General features: G+C 34.7%; 1 pseudogene; it reads left to right on the forward strand.

Annotated features, from left to right (window-relative positions):
* The first annotated feature begins 451 nt into the window (after positions 1-451).
* LOC149552810 (large ribosomal subunit protein uL30y-like) overlaps positions 452-20,568 on the forward strand; it is a 75,374-nt pseudogene continuing 55,257 nt past the window's right edge.

The following is a 20,568-nucleotide window of genomic DNA, read 5'->3' on the forward strand; positions in this document are numbered from 1 at the left end:
CACAGAGCATCTAACTCTATCCCATACCCTCACCTCTAGGAGGAGAAGGAGTAGCAGGGGGCAGAGGTGGCGGTGGCATATCTGGTCTAGCAGGAGGTCATCCGCCTCCAGACTCACACATATTCAGAATAGTGCTGCACCTGGAGTGTCTCATCTAGCACCGCGCTGGTATATGCAACATAGTAATACACTGCTCGAGTTGACTGAAACCAGATCTCATCCTGTGCCAACTCCAATCTCCACTCTATAGTCTCAGTGTGCTCTCTCCAAAGATCTGTATCCTATTGTTGCTCCACTAGCTATGCATCCTGGACTGCCACTACAATCTGTAGTTCCCCCAACTGTTAGGAGGCCTGATGGATCCACTCTCGGTATCGCCGTACCACATCTTGCACCCCAGTTGCAAGCTGATCCGACATGTCCTCATCAAGCATCTTAGGTGCCTGTTGCTATGGTGGTGCCTGCGGTTGTGGTGGTGCCTGCGGTTGTGGTGGCACCTGCTGCTGTGGTTGTGCCTCCTTCTGAGCGGCCTCCTCCTCTGTCCTCTGTATGCGGTGCCAACTCTATCCAGTCTCACTACCCCCAGCACTTGGGTCTGATCTCATTTGACGTGGGGGAATCTGCATCTATTGAACTCGGTGCTAGACCCGTGACTACTGCTATGGCTGAACTGGTGGCTATAGCTATGCCTGCTATTGCTAGGGCACCTCTCTCTCTACCTACCCTACCATCCCCACTAGATCTATAAAATGTGGGAAAAAATGACTAATCAAAAATGCCTGATATGCAAGCATCATCCTGGCATCAACTACCTCTAGCAGGTAGTTCCATTAAACTGTAGCTAAGCTACGAATGTCTATCATGGATCGCCCTGGATCCATCCATGCTGACCAACCTTGCTCAATGTCCTTTTGCAACCTAGCATAGGCACAGTACTTAGCAGAAATGTCCTGTGGTTGGCCATATTGCCGCCACACCCATGATATCACAAATCTCTCAATGATAGATGTCATCTTGCTTGCAAGAGGTCGAGAACTAAACATCCATGGTAACTCTCTGGGAACATCATCCCAGTCCTCTGTCTCTCGCCAGGGTCACCATACAATAGACACTAGGTCATCAAGATGTATCCTCCACTGCTCTATCTTACCTAGGTAGGCCTAGGTAATATGCCCTCAATATCTGCAAATATAGGGCTCCATGGGCTCTTGAGCATCCTCAAAAATTGGCCTACATACGAGAAGATCCTCCCAAGCCCAGATTTGCAAAACATACACTCTGGTTGCCATGGTCTTCTTCTCATGGAAGATGATCTCGTGCATCTCATGGAAAAGGTGAGCCAGCATGCACTGACCCCACTCAAAAATTTCAGGTGCCTCTAGCATCCTGCAGAGCATGACTCACCACTCGCACTCCAAACCATGCTTTCCTCTGTCAGGACATAGGAAACAACTCAAAAATATAGCTAGGACAGCTGCCAACCTATGTGTCAGGCCATAAGTGTGCATAAGCTCATCCCAGCTGATGGCCCTGCCCCTCGGTAGCTCTCACCCAAATATAATAGATAGTGCCTCTGTCCCTATTCGGGGCACTGTATCATAGACAACCCGGGCACCATGGAAAGGAATCTACAAAATCCTCCATATGTCCTCTGGTGTGATGGTCATCTCACCCATCAAAAAGTGGAAGGTGTTCGTCTCCGAATAGAAACACTCAACCAATACAGTGAGAAGGCCATGATTCACCATCATGGCTGAAATCCGACACAAAGAAGATAAACCTAATCGAGCAATGTGTGCCCGATCTGCATCATTGAAACTCTGCAATAGCTCCCCATATGATGGGAAATGCAATATGAATGCAACGTCACCAAAAACCTCCTGCATGCACAACAACAAACAACAAAAGAAAAATCAGTATCAAGTCAAAACAATGCATCAAAAAAAATTAAAATGCAATTTTTGAGTGTAAAAATCAAACTTTTAAACATAACTATCATGGGATTTCGTGCAAAATTCATCAAATCTCACACAAAATCTTCCCAATTTCGTGCAAAAACATTCATTCTTCATGTGAAGAATCATGTCATCGTGCAAAAAAAGATCTATTTGCTTGAGAAAATAGTTGTTTGCACAAAAAGAGATCTGTTCACATGAGAAATGAATCACCTTGCGTGAAGAATCTCGTTCTTCATGCAAAACCTAATGCTTCCGGCACGAAGATCCTCCCGCCGCGTGCGAAGAAACAATGCACCCTATTTCTTTGCACAAAGAAAGAATATCTTCAAATGAAAACTGATAGGTCTCATGTGAAGAAAGATTGGACCCCCTAAAAACATGCTAAAACATGCAATAAATGACATCAAAATGCGTGAAAGCGAAAGTATGAAGGAAGGGAATCGATGACTCACCAGTGGTCCATAGTCTACTGGGTGGCTGTGACATCTAGAGCGCTCAAATCGATGATGTCTCACACTAACTGCCATGTCTCTCTCACAGCTCAAATCAATAGAAGACAAAAAGCACAAATGAATTGAAAATGACCCCTCGGGTCCTTATATAGCTGTTGACCAAATTTTTTCAAAGTGCTCGAATTTGCGTGAAATTCACACCCCTGGCTAATCTAACCATTTTGAATCCATTTTGGGGATCAAATTCAAAATTTGACACACCTAAGAGCCTAAAAAATGCGTTTTAAAATTTTGGGGACTGATGCGATTGAACGCTTGTGCAACCCAAGTCTTTCTGATACTTTGTGATTCTTGAAATCCTTTCAAATTTACATTCTCCATATTTTCAAAATTCATTTTGAAAATAGTCAACTCAAGTCAACTATACCTAAATCTGGTCAACTTTTGGTCAAACTTGGTCTTTGCGACTTCGTAATCATTTCAAATCAACTCTGAATCTTCTTTCGATCGGTCTGATCTCTTCTATATTCCATTAATTCTCAGATTTCTTCTATATCTCATGATATACCACTTCATATCATATTTTTGGTGTGTCATCTTTTGATTTCGCTCCTGAGGAGGCAGGGTGATTACATCATTGAATATTTTATTGCTCGGGACATCTCATTCCCATCTTATGTCCTTATCACTTGGGGCATCTTGTTCCCTTCTATCTACATCTTTGCCATCTATCTTATCTTTTCATCAATTGATCAACCTTATAACAACTCTTCTCAGAGTTTGATGGACAGGTATTGGGACAGTCTAAACCCTAACTCCTGAGGATCAAGCCTCATTCTAGAGATGATTCTATGACTCATGATTGGACCTTGTTATCTTTTATCAATCTCAGGTATCTAGGTGTTCTATCTAGATCCTTGAAGGTTAAGCTCCGTTCCTGAGATAATCTTCTAAATGCTATCAATCTCAGGTATCTAGGTGTTCTATCTAGATCCTTGAAGGTTAAGCTCCGTTCTGGAGATAATCTTCTAAATGCTTTCAAACTTAGGTATTTAGGTTTTTTATTTGGATCCTTGAAGATTAAACTCCATTCTGAAGATACTCTTCTAAATGCTATCAATTTCAGGTATCTAGATGTTTTGTTTGGATCCTTAAAGATTACGCTCTATTTTGAAGATAGTCTTTTAAATGCTACCAATCTTAGGTATCTAGGTGCTCTACTTGGATTCCTTGGGATTAAGCTCTGTTTTAGAGATAGTCTTTAAAAGCTTATCAATTGGTCTCTGTGTCATCAACTTCAGAACCAATCTCATCTTCGCATCATGCTTTCTAATTTTCTTTGAATTGAACGTGCTGCTTGCACATTCATTCAAAGAGGGGAAAAATGTAATACCCCAAAATTGGCTCATTGCCATGATACCAATTCTGGTCTATTTTGATCATTGCTAAAGTCCTATTCCATTAGGCAAATTCTTACTCGGCTACTGGCTACTTGACTTAATTGTCAGATGCAGAAAACCCTAATCTACATTCATCATGTTTATTATTTAATTCCTATAGTATTTACTCATATTAGTCACATTAAACCTATTGATTAATATTTAATTTAATTACTAAGTATTTATACTTTAATTAAATTAAATTATATCCTAAGGCTAATGTACTATGAAATTAAATTTATTTAATTTAATAAATGTGCCTATTTTAATTAATTAAATGAAATTATTTAATTAAACAAAGTTATTTAATTAAACGGGAAGCCATTCCTAATTAATTAAATGAAGTTATTTAATTAAATAAGAAAAGTGTCTCTGATTAATTAAATAGAATTATTTAATTAAAAATAAAAGGTAATTATGAGAGCATATCTCATTTTATTAAATTAAATATCTCATCAAAATCTCTCTTCAGTTCAAAAAAGGAAATTCCCAGTTCACTATTGATCAAAAAGGAATTAAATCAGTTAACTCCTTATTCTACTCAAATTAAATCAGTTAACTCCCTTTAATTTGGGAATCTTCCTTTATGATTGAACTTCAACTTTAATCCTGATCGTTGATTGAAATCGATCTCAACTGTTTATGGATTCTAGGAAAGTCTATATAAGAGACCCTCCTCTCTTCATTTCAGGGAGAGGTTGAATGAGGATTTGCATCGAATTGCTACTGGATTGTGCATTCATTTGAGCTCATTACTTTCATAAGATATTCATTTTCTAGTTTAATCTCATTTAGCATAATATGCATACATTTTAGCATAATCTTCTTTTACATGTTCTTAGATTAAACGTGCATACTCCATTCTAGATTAATCTACATTCTCATATAGATTAGTCTCATTTTCTTTTAAAATTTTTGTTCGTAGAGGGTTTGGTTGCTTAACACCTCAAATCTGAGGATATCTAACAAGTAATTCCCTTTAGATAGAAGGCAACAGGTCGCCTTGCCAGCTAATTTTTGGATGAACAATCCAATGTTCATTCCGAGATGAATCCGCAAATAAGGACCATGTTGAAGTGTGTGTGTTAGCATAGGCCACATTTTCACATATACACCTCTCCCTCAGCTACTATATTTTTTATTAAATCATCATGTGGAAACTTCTTTTATTTGGGAAGGTGTAATTCCTAATTCCCCTTAGAGTAGGCCTAACAAAATCTTTAGGATCATAAATTCTATATAGAGTAGTGGATAGGTTATAGTGTCTCAAATATTCATGAATTTAATCAAGGGAATATTTTCCAATTGATAAGTCTCCTACCTTAAAACACCTACATAAGAAGGTTACCTTATGTATTTTAGGACCTAGGTACTCTATATCCATCAAAATCAATTGCCATATAAACTTAGTTATAGTTAGCCTTGGAGGATTGAATTTTGGTAATATATAGGGAAGCTAAGGATAGATATAATCTTTCAAAATTGAAAACTCTTGGAATAGAGACACATCACCCCAATTATGGTTATTTTTTTCATTATCACATAAAACGGTTGGCCTCATTAATCTTTTCAAAATCTCAGGAGCTCTAATTAAGCTGTGCTTCAACATTCTCATAATTACAACACTAATTTTTTAAAAGAAGGAAAATGAATCAGAGTAATAGTAATTCCTATTCCATACTCATGTCCATGATTTCATTGGCAGAACTCCATCCCCATCTAATGTTTGGTCAATAAAATTATGCCTGAGGTATCCAACATTATAGTACAATATTAGATTGATCAACAATGAATAATGGTGCAACTTGAAATTCCCTAGGTCTCCTCTCGGAGCTCCTTCAATTTGTTCTTGCATATTTTAAATTATATACCCTACAGAATCAGACTCCATATTATGCAAAGTGTCTTGTAAATCTAGTGCCATGATGCATATTGATCCAAATATTGCTTCAAAACCATCACTTCCCAATGCTTTATGTGTACCATAAATTATTTTCTAGAAGTACTTTTTAGATTTGCTCACATGGAGCATCTTATCCACCTTCTTTGGAATATCTCCCTTTGATTTGAGGTTATAGAGGATATGGTGGATCATAATTTTTCCAATATAGAAGCTCTTACTATTCTCAAATTTCCTTTGGAAATCATCTATGTCTATTGGCACGCTTATCTTAACCTTAAGCCAAAAATCATCAATGAATGATGAGCGATCGAGTGTGCACACAATAATTTTTCATGCCTATGAAAAGATTTGGTCACAGAATTATACGACTTTATTAGGGTTGTCAAAAAATCCACATCCACATATACCTTTGGAAATATAAGTTTTGCAAGATTCCTCCTCCATGGGTTTGAAACTGACACCTTCTTAAATCTATTGCTGTAGAAGAACATGAAAAAATCTTACATGGTGGCATGGAGAATTGCATCCCTACAAAATGCATATGGATCTCTGATATCATGATCATTTTATGAAATCAAATTTGATTACCCTAGAAACAATTTCATCCATTCATCAACATACTTATTTGGTTTTCTTTGTCTAGTCTTTCTAGTCTTCGATGTTGAAGTCTCCAGAAACTCAGTGTTCTTGGACTAGACTTCTTCTATCTCCATAGCATATAGTTTCTCTACTCAAACTTTTCAATTCTTTCTTTAGAACACTTAGAAAATTTGATATCTTTGCAAGTTTAGGAGCCTAATAAATCTTTTCTTAGCAATAGGTGGCTTATTATCTCTTAGAGAGTATTTTTATGTGCATATGTGCTTCATCAAACCTATTTATTTCATTAACTATCAACATGCATGATGCTTTCAAATATGCTTTTCAAATGTTACTCAGATGTCGACTTAATGTCTAGTTGAGCACTTTTCACTTTATCTTTTCAAAGATTTGATTGGCTAAAACCCATTTTCCTTTTCCAATTTTAAAAGAGAAAACATGTGTTTTATGTCGCTTAGGGTTTCTGATATTATGCTCCATTGAAAATTTGGCTTTTTGAAACCCTAGATGAATGCCAACTTATCCATCTAATCTTACGTCTAGTAATTCCTCATAGTAGTAGAGATCTTTTCTTCCATGTTTACTTTTACCTATGATCATATGCTAATAGTCAGCTAATAGTTTGTCATAACTTCAAAAGCTTGAACTTACCCTTTTACTTAACCTCTTGATCATACGTCCAGCCTATACGATAGCATCGATAGTCATTCTCCTTCACTCTTCCAATCTTACGCTCACCATTAAGTTGTAACTTTAGAAGCTTTCATATAATACCTTACAATCCCAAAATCTTCCTTTAATTGTATCTCTAGAGACCTTTAAAGTCAGATGCCCAATTCCCTTACACTTGCATGCTAAACCCCTCCTTTGTAAGATCACAAACACTAATGAGCCTTTTAAAAAGAAACTTATGATGATACACTTTTAACATAATCATAAGGTTGGGAGACTTGATAAATGACTTTTTCGCTCATACCCTTGATCCTTAGACGTAGCTATGGAATATCTTAGAAATCAACTATTACTGCAGCTTACCCTAGACCATAAGATTGTATATATGTTAGAAAATTTTGAATTAAGCTTATGACTTCTCGCTTCATGAAAAGGACCTAGGGAAAAATGTAACAAGGGTTTATCTCTTGTACCTAGGGATCATAATTAGGGTTTTCTAAATAAAAAGAGGATCTCAAGGATAAAAATTGAGGAGAATCTTCTAAATTTTTTAACGAAAACCTACAAAACTAAAGATTTACCAACAATGGCTCTTTTTGGGAATAGTGGATGCTTGCTAGTTCACATAAGGATTCAGAATCTCTAGGTTAAGCAAACCACAAACATGACAATGATAAGAGAGAGAAATGAACAAACAATAGGAAAAGAACACACCTATATACAAAGGATAACCTATTGTTCATGGAAAAGAGAGGCATCCCTTCATGAGAAATACATTTTCAAGAATTGTCCATGTACTGGCAGTTCCATAATATCTTTGCTGAGTTCCCTCAAAATTTATGAATCTTCTCTCCACCTAGATTCTACTAAATAATGGCTAAGCCATATAGGATCAAACTTTCCTTACTTCCCCTTATCTTCAATCCTTGCATTCCACAATAGGACTAGATCTTTAGGCTCAACTTTTTTCTCTACACCCTTCTTATCAAAAAAATGTTTCATCTGTAATTGCAACTTAGCATTTTTAGCAAAGGCTTCTCTCCTATGCTCATTTAATCCAACCAATTCATCCATCATCTCTTGCATGTCATCTATGTTATCCTCATCATACACTTGGATGTATTTGTATAAACCAATCAAGTAGTTCTAAGGCATTCTTTCTTGAATTCAATACACCAAATCAAAAGGGGACACACCTATTGCTTTCTTGATTATTACTTTATCAACCCAAACTGCTAGAGGTAATTTTGAATGCCATGCCTTTTTGTTGTCATCCAATGTTCCTTTTATTATCTTCAACAAACTTGTATTTGTAGATTCAACCTTCCCATTTCCTTGTGGGTGATATAGAGATGATGTTAATCTAGTGATGCCATACTTGTCAGAAAATTGTATAAACTCATCTAATCTGAAACACATGGCATTCTCTATTACAATTATTTCTGGACACCCAAATCTAGTGATTATGTTATTCAACAAGAAAATTTTCACAACCTTATCAGTTTCTTTTCTAGTGGGAATGACTTCTACCCATTTTGTGAAATAATCAGTTGCTACAAGAATCCATGAATAGCCAGTGCTAGACTTATTTGCTATTTCTCCTATGAAATCCATTCTCCACAACTGGAAAGGTTATTCAAATTCTATTGGATTGAAAGAGGTATTTCCAAAAAAATTTAGCTTACCAGCAAACCTTTGATAGGGATCACATTTTCTTACCAAACAATGAGCATCCTTGAATAAGCTTGGCCACCATAAACTAGCTCTCATCACCTTGTGAGCTATTGTCTTATCCATATAATGACCTACATAGACTCTTGAATGCATCTCAATAAGTGTTTTGGCTGACTCTTCATGACTAATCCATTTCAATAACACTCCTTCCAAATTTCTCCACCATAGTTTCCCATTAATGATAATATACCTAATTACCTGCAATTTTAAAAATATTTTTTTATTGTCACTTAAATTAGGTGGGGCCTCTATTTGTTGCAAATAATAATTGACATTAGTATACCATTCACATTGATCCATCTCACAAGTATTTTTCCGATGGTCTTTATCTACAACATTTATTTGATTGACATCCAAATTAGACCGAGCCATCAAAATTGCTAATCCCTGGCCTCTTACTAGCTTTGTAATTTGGACATCCATGTTGAATTCTTGGATTTTGTTTATCTATCTGCATCTCCTACTAGATACCTCCTTTTGAGAGAAAATGTCCTTCACAAAAACATTAGGAACAAAGGCTATGATAGTAGAACCTACCAAGTAACACCTAAAAGCTTTAACAACTTTTACAAGAGCATATGCTTGCTTCTCATTTATGTCATATTTTAGCTCTACAACTTGCAATGATTTGCTAAAAAATGCAATTGATTTTTCAAAACCCTCTTTATTCTTTTGGAGAAAGACTGCTGCAATGGTATGACGAGAAGCAAAAGAGAAGGTGTGCATTGGTTTTGTATAGTCACGTGCTCAAAGCACTGGGGTATTCTTTATTGCATCTTTGATTTCTTGAAAAGGAATTGATGGTTCACCTTCACATCTAATTGTTGCTCCTTTTTTAAGCATCTTGGATATGGATATGCTTATCTCAGAAAATTTGGTTATAAACCTTCTCAAGATATTTACTTGGCCAAAAAATGATTGGATACCTTTAACATTCTTTGGCTTCTGAACTTTATCTCTGGTTGCAACCCTTTCTAGATCAATTCTGACTCTATCCTTAGATACTAAATGGCGTAGAAACTTCTCCTCTATGACTCAAAATAGACATTTCCTTGGATTCAAAGAAACTCCATATTATAAAGCTTTCAAAAAGATTTTATCCAAATGTTTGTAGTGATCTTCTTCTTTCTTGGAGTAGATTGTCAGATCATCTTGGTAAACAACCATGAATTTTTCTATATATTCTAAAGGAAACATCCATGACTCTTTGGAAAGTGTCTTCTACATTAATTAGGCTAAAGGGCATTCAAAAATACACATATTTTTGCCATGGTGTGGTAAAAGTCATCTTGAATTTTTTGCTTCATTAACCAGTACCTAGTTGTAACTAGAGAATCCATCCATCATATACATCAACTTAGAGCCAGTGACCTGCTACAACATAGCTTCCATGTTGGGTAAACTGCAATTGTCCTTCAAAGAGGCAATATTAAGATTTCTAAAGTCTACATATAAATTGATATCACCATTCTTCTTTATGACTAGCACTAAGTTGGATACCTAAGTAGAATTTCTTATAGGCTTAATAATTCCCCCATCCCTAAGATTCATTAACTCCTATATTTTTGGAGCTAGTGTGGGATTGATAGGTCTCTTGGTTTGTCTAAATGGTTTTAGATTATCTTTTAATGGGATAACATGCTTGAAAAAATCTTCCCTAGAGGATTCTAGATCATCATAAGACCATATAAATACATGTCTAAAATTCCTTAATAATCAATTAAGGATTTTCTTACAATAGGGGATAGAGTGTTACCTATATACACCTTTTTGGGAGACTCATTTGTTGCAATATTAATTTCTTCAAGCTCCTCTGGTCTTTTGCCTTTTACCTCTAGGTGAACCCTATCTTGATTTTCAAATACACTTTCCAACAATACTAGCCCTTTAGATACTTTATTTTTTTTCAACTACAATATCTCTTGACCAAAAATGGTGTCCTTCCCATTTATGTTCTCAAAAAAAGTACCGCAATTTAATTCCAAGCCATGGCATTTGTCTTCATTCAAAAGAAAATTTAGAATATCTTTGTCATCTTCAAATACCTTCTAATTCTCTATATTATTTGAATGGAGGGCCTATTCTGCACTTCAATCTTTGAGACCCCAGGAAAAGATATATCATCAGGTTTGATGGTTACATTAGCTAGCATACACACCATTTTATTATTAGTCCTATCCATCCAAGTGATTCCAAAAGCATCAAATGCTTCAATCTCATTCCATAAAGAATTTCTATATTGTTTCAATCTCTTATTCTTGGATGCATATGTTTGTCTAATTTGTGATACCACTGACTCAGAGTCACCAATACCATGAAATTTTTTGATGCGATGACTTATAGCTACTTTTAACCAAAGTAATAGTGCTTCATATTCTGCTATATTATTTGTACAAGTAAATTCTAAATGTGTTATTCTATGGTGATATAAAAACTACTCCAACCCCTAACCCTTCTTTGGAACTGGCCCCATGAAAATACATTGTCCAGACATTCTTTGAATCTATGCATCTTATTGCTTCTTTTGAAATAAATGGGACTACCTTTTTAGTTTCTAGAATAGTAATTTCAACCCTGAAAGCATTTACTTGTGTATCTAAAAAACATGTAGAATAGTATCAATGTTATCTTCAATCATATGAATAACCCTTGGTTCCCTATTGACTTTGATAGTGTTGTCCTCTATGTGGAATGTAGAAAAAGATAAGTCACATTGTAGGCTCCCTCCACTTGCAACACTCAACTTTCTTGAGAGTAGCTTTCCATATTGAGGAGGAATATCAACTACTAAGACACTCATGGTTAAGTCAACATCAGGATAAGTAGCTAACCTATATGGTAATGCATTGTTGGTGTCTATAATATGAACTTCCCTTGCATCCATGGCTTGCATCTACCTTGTTTGGTATCTACTTTTAAAAATAGAGACTCCATGATTTTAAAAGGCATGATAGTATTAGAAGCTCCTAAATTAATCATACAATTGTTCAAGGTCTTCCCATTTATATTTAGGCTAAGGAAAAAGGGGGTCAATATTCTCTATATATGCTGCTGATGAACTATCTAGATACATTTGGGGTACTTTAGATATGACTCCTTTATTGTCCTTTCCTTTTACTACAACTTGTACCTCATGTCCTTATGATGAGTCCCCCTTAATGAATTTTTTGTTCCTAATCCCTTCTAACCAAGAGAGGGCTTTTCTTTATGTTCTTCTATCCTAAAAATCTTAGAGAAAAGAACCTTGACAGTAATCTATGATAACATAGACATCATATCAACAGGTTTATAAACAAGGGGTTTCAATGGATTATATTTAGTTACTTGTATTTGAACAGGAGGGTCCTCAATTTTCCTGACAACATCAAAACCTAGCTTTCTTTCTTTTGTGTTTTCCTTGACAACATTTATACCTTGAGTTTGCACCTTCTTCTTTGGTTCCCACTTCTTAGCTTTATTATCCTTAATCTTGACAACCATTTGATCATCTTCTTTTTTGCCATCATTCATCTTGTGGGTTATATCCTTAATGAAAATAATTGATGCCTTCCCAACAATATTATTTCTTGTTCTATTCCTTAGATTATAAATGTTGTAAACTTGAGAAACCCTCTCAATATTTATTCTATCAATTTCTTCTTTGAAAGGTTTTCTCAAATTCATATGTTCAACACCTAAAATCATGTTGCATGTCTTGTCATCAACTTGATCTTCATCATCTGATTTTTTTTGTTGATGGTATAGCTGGTACATGTTTCACTGATCAATAATATCCATTTTAGATTCTTCATTATTATATTCTTTACAATTATCATAGGAGTTAATCATGTTGTGAGCCACATCATCATGATTCTTTTCTTCCTCCCCCTCTTCAGGTTGTGTCTGTTGAGATGTAGGAAATGATTGAGCAACTGTATAGTTGTCACAAGAATGAGGAGATTGACAAATAATACACCAAGGCATTTCTTCCATCATATTTACAAAACTTTTTTGTAATGTATCTGGTGTATTTTTATCATTTGTGCCTTGTATAGGTTATTAATAGGCTTGCCATCTTTCCATTATGTGTTGTAGGGATAGTTCTACAATCTGGTTTTCCTATTATTTTTTTATTGGACTAGGAATTTTCACTAGTATTAGGCTTATTTGCATGGTTTACTAGAGGATTCACATTCTTAAGAAAACTCAAGAACTAATCCATTTTGTCTTTCTCAAGTTTTTTGGTTGTGATAGGCTTATCTTCTTCTTTCTTGTTTTCCCTAGGATTAAACAACTTGAGATCATCTCCCCTTCCAAGTTTTCCAGATGTCCTTCTATTATTTTCAATGTTGATAGCTATCTTGAAAGCATCCCTTAATGTCATGGGATCTTTTTCTCTCATAATATAAGCTATCTTACTATCGAAATCATTGAAATAAGTAGTGAGACATACATTCTCACCTAGTCTCATGACTTGGAATACCTTATACATTCCTTTTTGGAAACTCACATTAAAATCAAATGAAGATTCATTTGGATATTTCTTAATATTGTTAAACTCATTCAACATAAAACTTGCATTATTATTATCCCCATACTAGTCCTTGAAAAAATTCTCTAGGTCATCCTAGGAACCAATGCTATCATTAGGGAGTCTCCTGAACCAATCTCTGACATCTTCTATGAGTGAGTGCACAAATAACTTCATGACAAAATCTTCATGCTCAACTTCATAACCATTCACCATATCAGTAAATATTATGAGATGTTCTTCACCACTAATGACATTGTTTCCAGAGAAGTTTGTGACTTTATCTCTCAACTCATTTGGGATAGGATGAGGAAAACTGGGGATACCTATAAAGGACATATGTTTGTATCTTTCCATATAAATGGGCCTTTTTTGAAATCCTAAATAATTTTAAGAGCTAGGTCCAACCCCTTGGGTTTTAATGAGAGTTTTGCCTTGTTGGGTTGCAACTAACTAAGCAGTGGTAGTGGAAGTGGAAGTTGGTATTGATTGGGAAAATCCTTCACTATTGATCATAAGTCCACAAGTTGGGATAGATGAAAAATCTTGTGAAGTATGGTTTTTCCAAGATGTTAAGCCAAAGGTGGATTTAAGGAAATAAAATTTCCTCCTTATCTCAGCTGCCTCAACCTCATTTTCAACTTTTTCCAATTCCTTTGCAAGATCTTCCCTCTTTTTTTTTTTTCTCTTTCCAACTCTAAATATGTCTTAGAAATAACAATCTTCTTAGGGGCAACCTGAGGCTCATTGATTTGTACACCTACAACCTTCTGCTTTCCTTTATCAACATTCTTAGTGGTAAGATCTATTACATTTTCCTCAATGGGTTTATAGGGTTGGACTTGAGAAATGATAGGTCCTTATTTCTTTCGTAGAAAACATTCTTGATCTTGGATTTTGGACCTTATTTATCCCATGTCTCCAAATATGTCTAAATATAGAGTAGAAGATTTCTCTTCCAACTTCCTACTTTTCTCTTTAAGTGTTTCAATTCTTCTGAGAAAGGCTTCCTTCTCTATGAGAGAATTCATGGTTATTACCTCCTTTTCTTTCTCCAAAAGTATATATTTGGCATCTTCCTCTACAAATTTCTTCCTAAGTGTTTCAATCTTAGATAACAAATCATCAAGATCTACAAAGGTGGTCTTTGAATCTACATGATCATTTAGATCTATGAGATTTCTATCAACATATAGAACTTGATCGAGGTTTGGCCTAATATTTAGGTTATTCTCATATCCCCACCATCAATTTACCTCCTTAGACATATTGGGTTTGAAAGTAGTATCTCCTATGGAAATAAATAGTTTTATCCTGGTATACTCTTTCTTTAGGTAATGTGGTAGTGAAAATTTTACTTAGAAGCCTAGTATTCTTAGACTCAAAATTTAGGGATGAGAATCATCTTTCTATCACATTCTTATATTTTCAATGGGTTGAGGCATTATCTCGTGGCTTTCATGTATGGCTAAAATCTCCTTTCTTCTTAGGTTGGTTCTTCCTACCAACCTGAGGTAGTTCTGTGTATACAGGGACCTCTGGATTTTTCTTCATATATGCTCTATGTTTTTCCTTCTATCAACCATTTCATACACACTCAAAATACAACACTAGTTACTAAACTGTTGACTAAGTCACCACCCACTGAGGGGAAAATATTTAATATGTAAATAAGAAAATATCATGAGAATATAATGTTTGACCACAGATCTGACACAAAGGGCCAATACAAAATATTCTTTTGTCATGATGCACTTTGGGAAAACAAAAAATCTATCATAGAAAAAAGACACTAGTTTGATGCATGACCTACCAGATAATGGGATATGACCCACATCATGTACTTCTTGTTGCATTGAAACTTTTTATATTCTCAAGGTTTGTCTACTAAAATTGACCAATACACTCCCCAATAGATTCACCATTTTGTTGGCTAACTCGGATGGGAAAAATGCAACTAAAATACGTGACTGAAAATGCACAAACTATACTAGAGATTCTAGTACTTTTAACAATGAATTTATTCACATACTTCCCAATAGAGTCACCATTTTATTGGTGTATAATTTGAAAGAATTTAAACAACCTTTTAAATGAAGAGAAATAGCTAGGAGTTAGCTAAAACCATGACAAGTATTTTCTGAGAAAAAAATTAATAAGGACCCATAGACAAGACTATAAAATGTCTTCTCCACTTAGAACTCTACAAAATTTAGGTGGGTTTACCTAGAAATTCATCTTCTCTATTCAAATTTCAAATCTCAATACGAATTCTCCTATAGAAGATAATTGGCCTTATGTCTTCTAATTCTAGGACTGTAAGAGAGATGATGAATAGCTAATCCATCAAAGCCTAAAACTCCATGAATCAAGTAGAGGTTCACTTTTCAAATCTTCAACAATAAAACATTAAAATGATGATTTATAAAAGGTTTATACCATATCTACATTCCAAATTATACCAACTTTAATGGATGATCAATGCCTTATCTATTGGGAAATTACCTCACATGAATTTCACATTTAATATCAAATCTTATCTTAACACTTTGTGAGAAGAATATCAATATTCAATTCTAGATTTCATTCTTATCAAAATCTTCATTGAAAAAAAAGGGAATTCTTCCAATTTACATCAAGAACTTACATAACCCATTAAATCATAAGAAAAATCTAAACTGAAATATAATTCAAGTGATTTACAACTGAGATTTGGTAAACTTTTCTATCAAATATCAGAGAATTAATTGGTAACAAAAGAAGAGACAAGATCTAAAATGTATAGCCAAATTTTTTTATCTTTGTATTATTTTCTTTAAAAAATATACAATTTAATGTCAACTCCTATCAGAGAAAAGTCAATTTGATTAGCCACTATTAACTCTTACTTCTTTCATTCTATGTTTTGGAAAAAAACATATACATTAAATATGGTATGACTTTCGGTCCCTCACTCCCCATCTTGGAAATCATTTTATAGAACAAGGATTGTAACAAGCTTCATATGGGAGGACACATGTTCAAAAACTAGATGTAACAATAGTGTTCCTCATATGACAAGACAGTTACACAAGACAATGTTGGAGATAGCCAAAATTGAATAGGTGTCATTCTAGATGTTGAAGATCAACTTCATTGTTTGTAATGTGAGACTCCCCACAACAAGTAAACCACAAAGATAATGTATCACATTGATATAGTTGTCCTTCCTCTACTTTTTTATTTCAACTCCTTCCATCTTTCTTAGTTGCTATCTGCAAATGGTATTTCTTTGATGTCTGCCACAACCTCTCAAATGGTAATTTTAGAATCTTCATCTAGCCAAGTGGCTTCTCTAATAGTATTAAGCTCATTCAAACACTTATTCCACTTTGCATCTGTTATAGCTTGCACCTTTGCAATTGTCTTGTTGATATCTGCCTCAAGTTTATACATAACATCAATAGCATAAAAAATTATAACAATATCAGTTTCACCATTGTAATAAGTAAAAAATTTCTCACACTTCAAGATGTTATCAAATGAATCAGACCATTCCTACCATTCCCTTAAGTTATTACTATCATCAACAATTTTATTAATAAAACTAGGTGTCCCATTTGCAATGGTCTTCATCTTCTTATTTACTAACTGCGTTTTTCCAAAAAAGAAATGATTTAGATCATTAACTCAGTTTATCATCTTCCTTGTGGGAATGATAACCTCCTTTGGTAATTCTTTCTATTTTATCAAAATTGGGACAAGCCTATCAAAGAATTAAATGTAATGGCCCCACTTAGGAAACAATGGAGAAAGTAAAGACAATGCTTATGAACATTGATACTTTGCACTTTGTAAAGAAATGTAACTACTATGAAGATTTTGTGAAGCCTTCTTTAGGAAACTTATCTTATGTGACAACATTGTTCCGATTCTCCTTATTTATATTTGTTTATCCACTTCTATCTCTTCCATTTCCATTTATTTATCTATACCCACATTTGATACATCACTATCTCTCTAGGTCTCTTCATCTTTCACCTCAGTAGCTGGTCTTATTACATTCTTCAAGGTTTTAGTATCAACTTTTCTCTCATCCATGACTTTGTGATTCTCTTTAAATGTTGTAACTTCCTTCTACAACCCTTGAGTCTTATCTTCTAGCTCTTTGATTCTCTGCAAATACACATATTCTTTTTAGAGTTCTCCTTCATAGAGCTTCCTTGGATCAATGTAATCCCTAAATGTCTAAGCTAGTCTAGTTTTAATTTGGTCAACTTTAGCCTCATTCATGAATGCAAATTTGTTTATGGCACTTCGGATGTGTTACTATCCATTGCCCACAGTATTGCACTCCCCTGTGTTGTATTCTTTACATCCATCAGCTTGGCGTCATTTGTCTCTAGTACTATGCTCCATACAACCAGTGTTTTTTAGTCTATATTAAAACCAAATCCCCTTTGAAAGCCTTTAGCAGTCTAAGCTTCATAGGATATGGACTTGTCTTGCCTCCTGATTTGATCTAGAACAAAGGCTTTCTCCAAATCCCAACTAGGTACTAGAAGCATGCCACTTCTTTTTACAAGATCTCTGGCTTCAACAGGGGTCATTAATTCAATCTCAGGGTCATAAGCTAATATCTTTTCAAAAAGCTCCTTTTTCTTTTTCAATTATTCCCTTGGCTTAAGAGCTAGTGTCAATTCATTTTGCTTGACTTTATATAGTAAGCTCTTAAACTCTATAGATTTGATGAATTCATCATCTTCAATAAAATGTTTGGCTTGGAAGATCCTATCATCCAATCTAGCAGCTCCCACTCTATCCTATAAATAATTTTTCCTTGTGTCAAAAAAATATTGGATCCTACCTGGTATTAGGTGTATTGTTCTCCCCTTTACTTTCTTAGGCATCTGGATAACCCTCTGGCGCTTGTGCCCCTTTGCCACCCATGTTAAAGTTTTAAGCTCTTCTTGTTTCAGTTCTAAGAGAACATCTAGCTTTGGTGAATTAGGACTCACTCTCCCCTCTCCACCCTCAAGTAATTATGGCATTTGTGACATAATATGAGAATAATTCTCAAGCATCTTGTAATGTCTATCAAGGTATAATACTTTGATATAAAAACCCTTGAAGTTTGGGTCTATCCTCTTCAACTCATTCTCGACTCTCAATATATCTTCATATTTTCTTAACCTTTCATCACCCTCTGCCTCTGCTATTATATTTTTGTGTAAATCCTCATGTGGAAACTCCTTGTTATTTGGCAAGGTGTAATTTCTAATTTCCCTTAGAGTATTCCTAAAAAAACCCCCTAGATCATAAATTCTATAGGGAGTAGTGCATAGGTTATAGTATCTCAAATATTCATGAATTTAATCAAGGGAATATTTTCCAATTGAGAAGTCCCCTATCTTAAAACACCTACACAAGAAGGTTCCCTTATGTAACTTGGGACCTAGTTACTCTCTATCCATCAAAATCAAACTCAATTATAGATAGCCTTGGAGGAATGAATTTTGGTAATGCATGGAGAGGTTGAGGACATGTATAACTCTAAAAATTGAGAACTCTTGGAACATAAACAAATTAAACTAATTATGGTCAAGTTTTTTTTATTAGGTAAAAGGGTTGGCCTCATTAATCTTTTCAAAATATTAGGAGCTTTGATTAAGCTATGGTTCAATATTCTCATAATTACAGTACTAAAATTATTAAAGAAAGATAATGAATTAGAGTAATGGTTATTCCTAATCCATACTTGTGTCCAAAATTTCACTAGAAGAGCTCCATGCTCATCTGATGTTTGGTCAATATAATCTAGGTTGAGGTATCCAACATTAGAGTATAGTATCAGATGCATCAATAATGAATAATGGTGGAACCTGAAATTCCCCAGGTCTCCTCTCTAGGTTACTTCAATTTTTCCTTTCATATTTTCAATTATTTACCCTACATAATCATACTCCATATTATGAAATGCATCTTGTACATATAGGGAAATGATTTATATTGATCAAAATATTGCTTTAGAGCCATCACTTTCCAATGTTTTATGTGTGCCATAAATTATTTTCTAGAAGTACTTTTTAGGTTTTCTCATAGGAAGCATCTTATCTACCTTCTTTGGAATATCTCCCTTTGATTTGAGGTTGTAGGGGATATGGTGGATCCTCACTTTTCCAGTGTAGAAGCTCTTACTATTCTTGAATTTCTTCTAGAAATCATCTATGTCAATTGGCACACTCATTTGACCCTCAAGCCCAAAAGCATCAATGAATGAAGAATGGTTGAGTTTGCACAAAATACTTTAGTCGTGCCTATGAAAAGATTTGGTTGTAATATTATATGACTTTATTAGGGCTTTCAAAAAATCCACATCCATATATACTTCTAGAAATATAAGTTTTGCAAAATTCCTCCTCCATGGGTTTGAAATTGGCACCTTCTCAAATCTATTATTGTAGAAGAACATTAACAATTCATACCTATTGGTGTTAGGGAAAATTACATCTGATCTTACACCTAGCAACTCCTTGTAGCATTAGATATCTTCTCTACCATGTCTTCATTTAATCTACGAACATATGCTAGCCTTTTATAACCCTTTTGTGTGGCGTCAAGAACCTCCTTTATACTCCTTATGCCTTTATGATTAGCCCTTATTGCAAGATCAAAAGCCTTCTTCACATGTCTTATAGCCGTACGCCTTTTAGTCTGCTATGAGATCAAAAGCCTTAGCCACCCATGTTTTCTTACACCTATGACCATACATTGACATTCAACTAATAGTTTGTCATAACTCCGAAAGCTTGAAGTTACCTTTTTACTTAACCTTTCAATCATACGTCTAGCCTTTACCATTGCATTGAAAATCCTTCTCCTTCCTTATTTTGATCTTATGCTTACCTTTAAGTCATAACTTCATAATCTTTCATATAACACCTTATGATCCCATGATCTTCCTTTAATCATATCTCCAGAGATATTTTAAGTCACATGCCTAATTCCCTTATGCTTGTACGCTAAACCAATCCTTTGTAAGATCACAAACACCAATAATATTAAGGTCGCGAGAATTAATAAATTACTTTTTCTCTTATATTATTGATCCTTAGATGTGATTATAGGATATCTTAGAAATAAACTTATGACTACACTCTTACCCTAGACCATAAGATCGTATATATGTTAGAAAATTTTGAATTAAGTTTATGATTTCCTACTTCATCAAAAGGACCTAGGAAAAAATGTAACAAGGTTTTCTCTTCTACCGTGGGCTTATAATTAGGGTTTTATGAATAAAAAGAGGATCTCAAGGCCA

The sequence above is a fragment of the Cupressus sempervirens genome, chromosome 6, assembly GCF_028749045.1.
Source record: "Cupressus sempervirens isolate cs-2001-9-10 chromosome 6, ASM2874904v1, whole genome shotgun sequence".
In the NCBI taxonomy this organism is placed as follows: domain Eukaryota; kingdom Viridiplantae; phylum Streptophyta; class Pinopsida; order Cupressales; family Cupressaceae; genus Cupressus; species Cupressus sempervirens.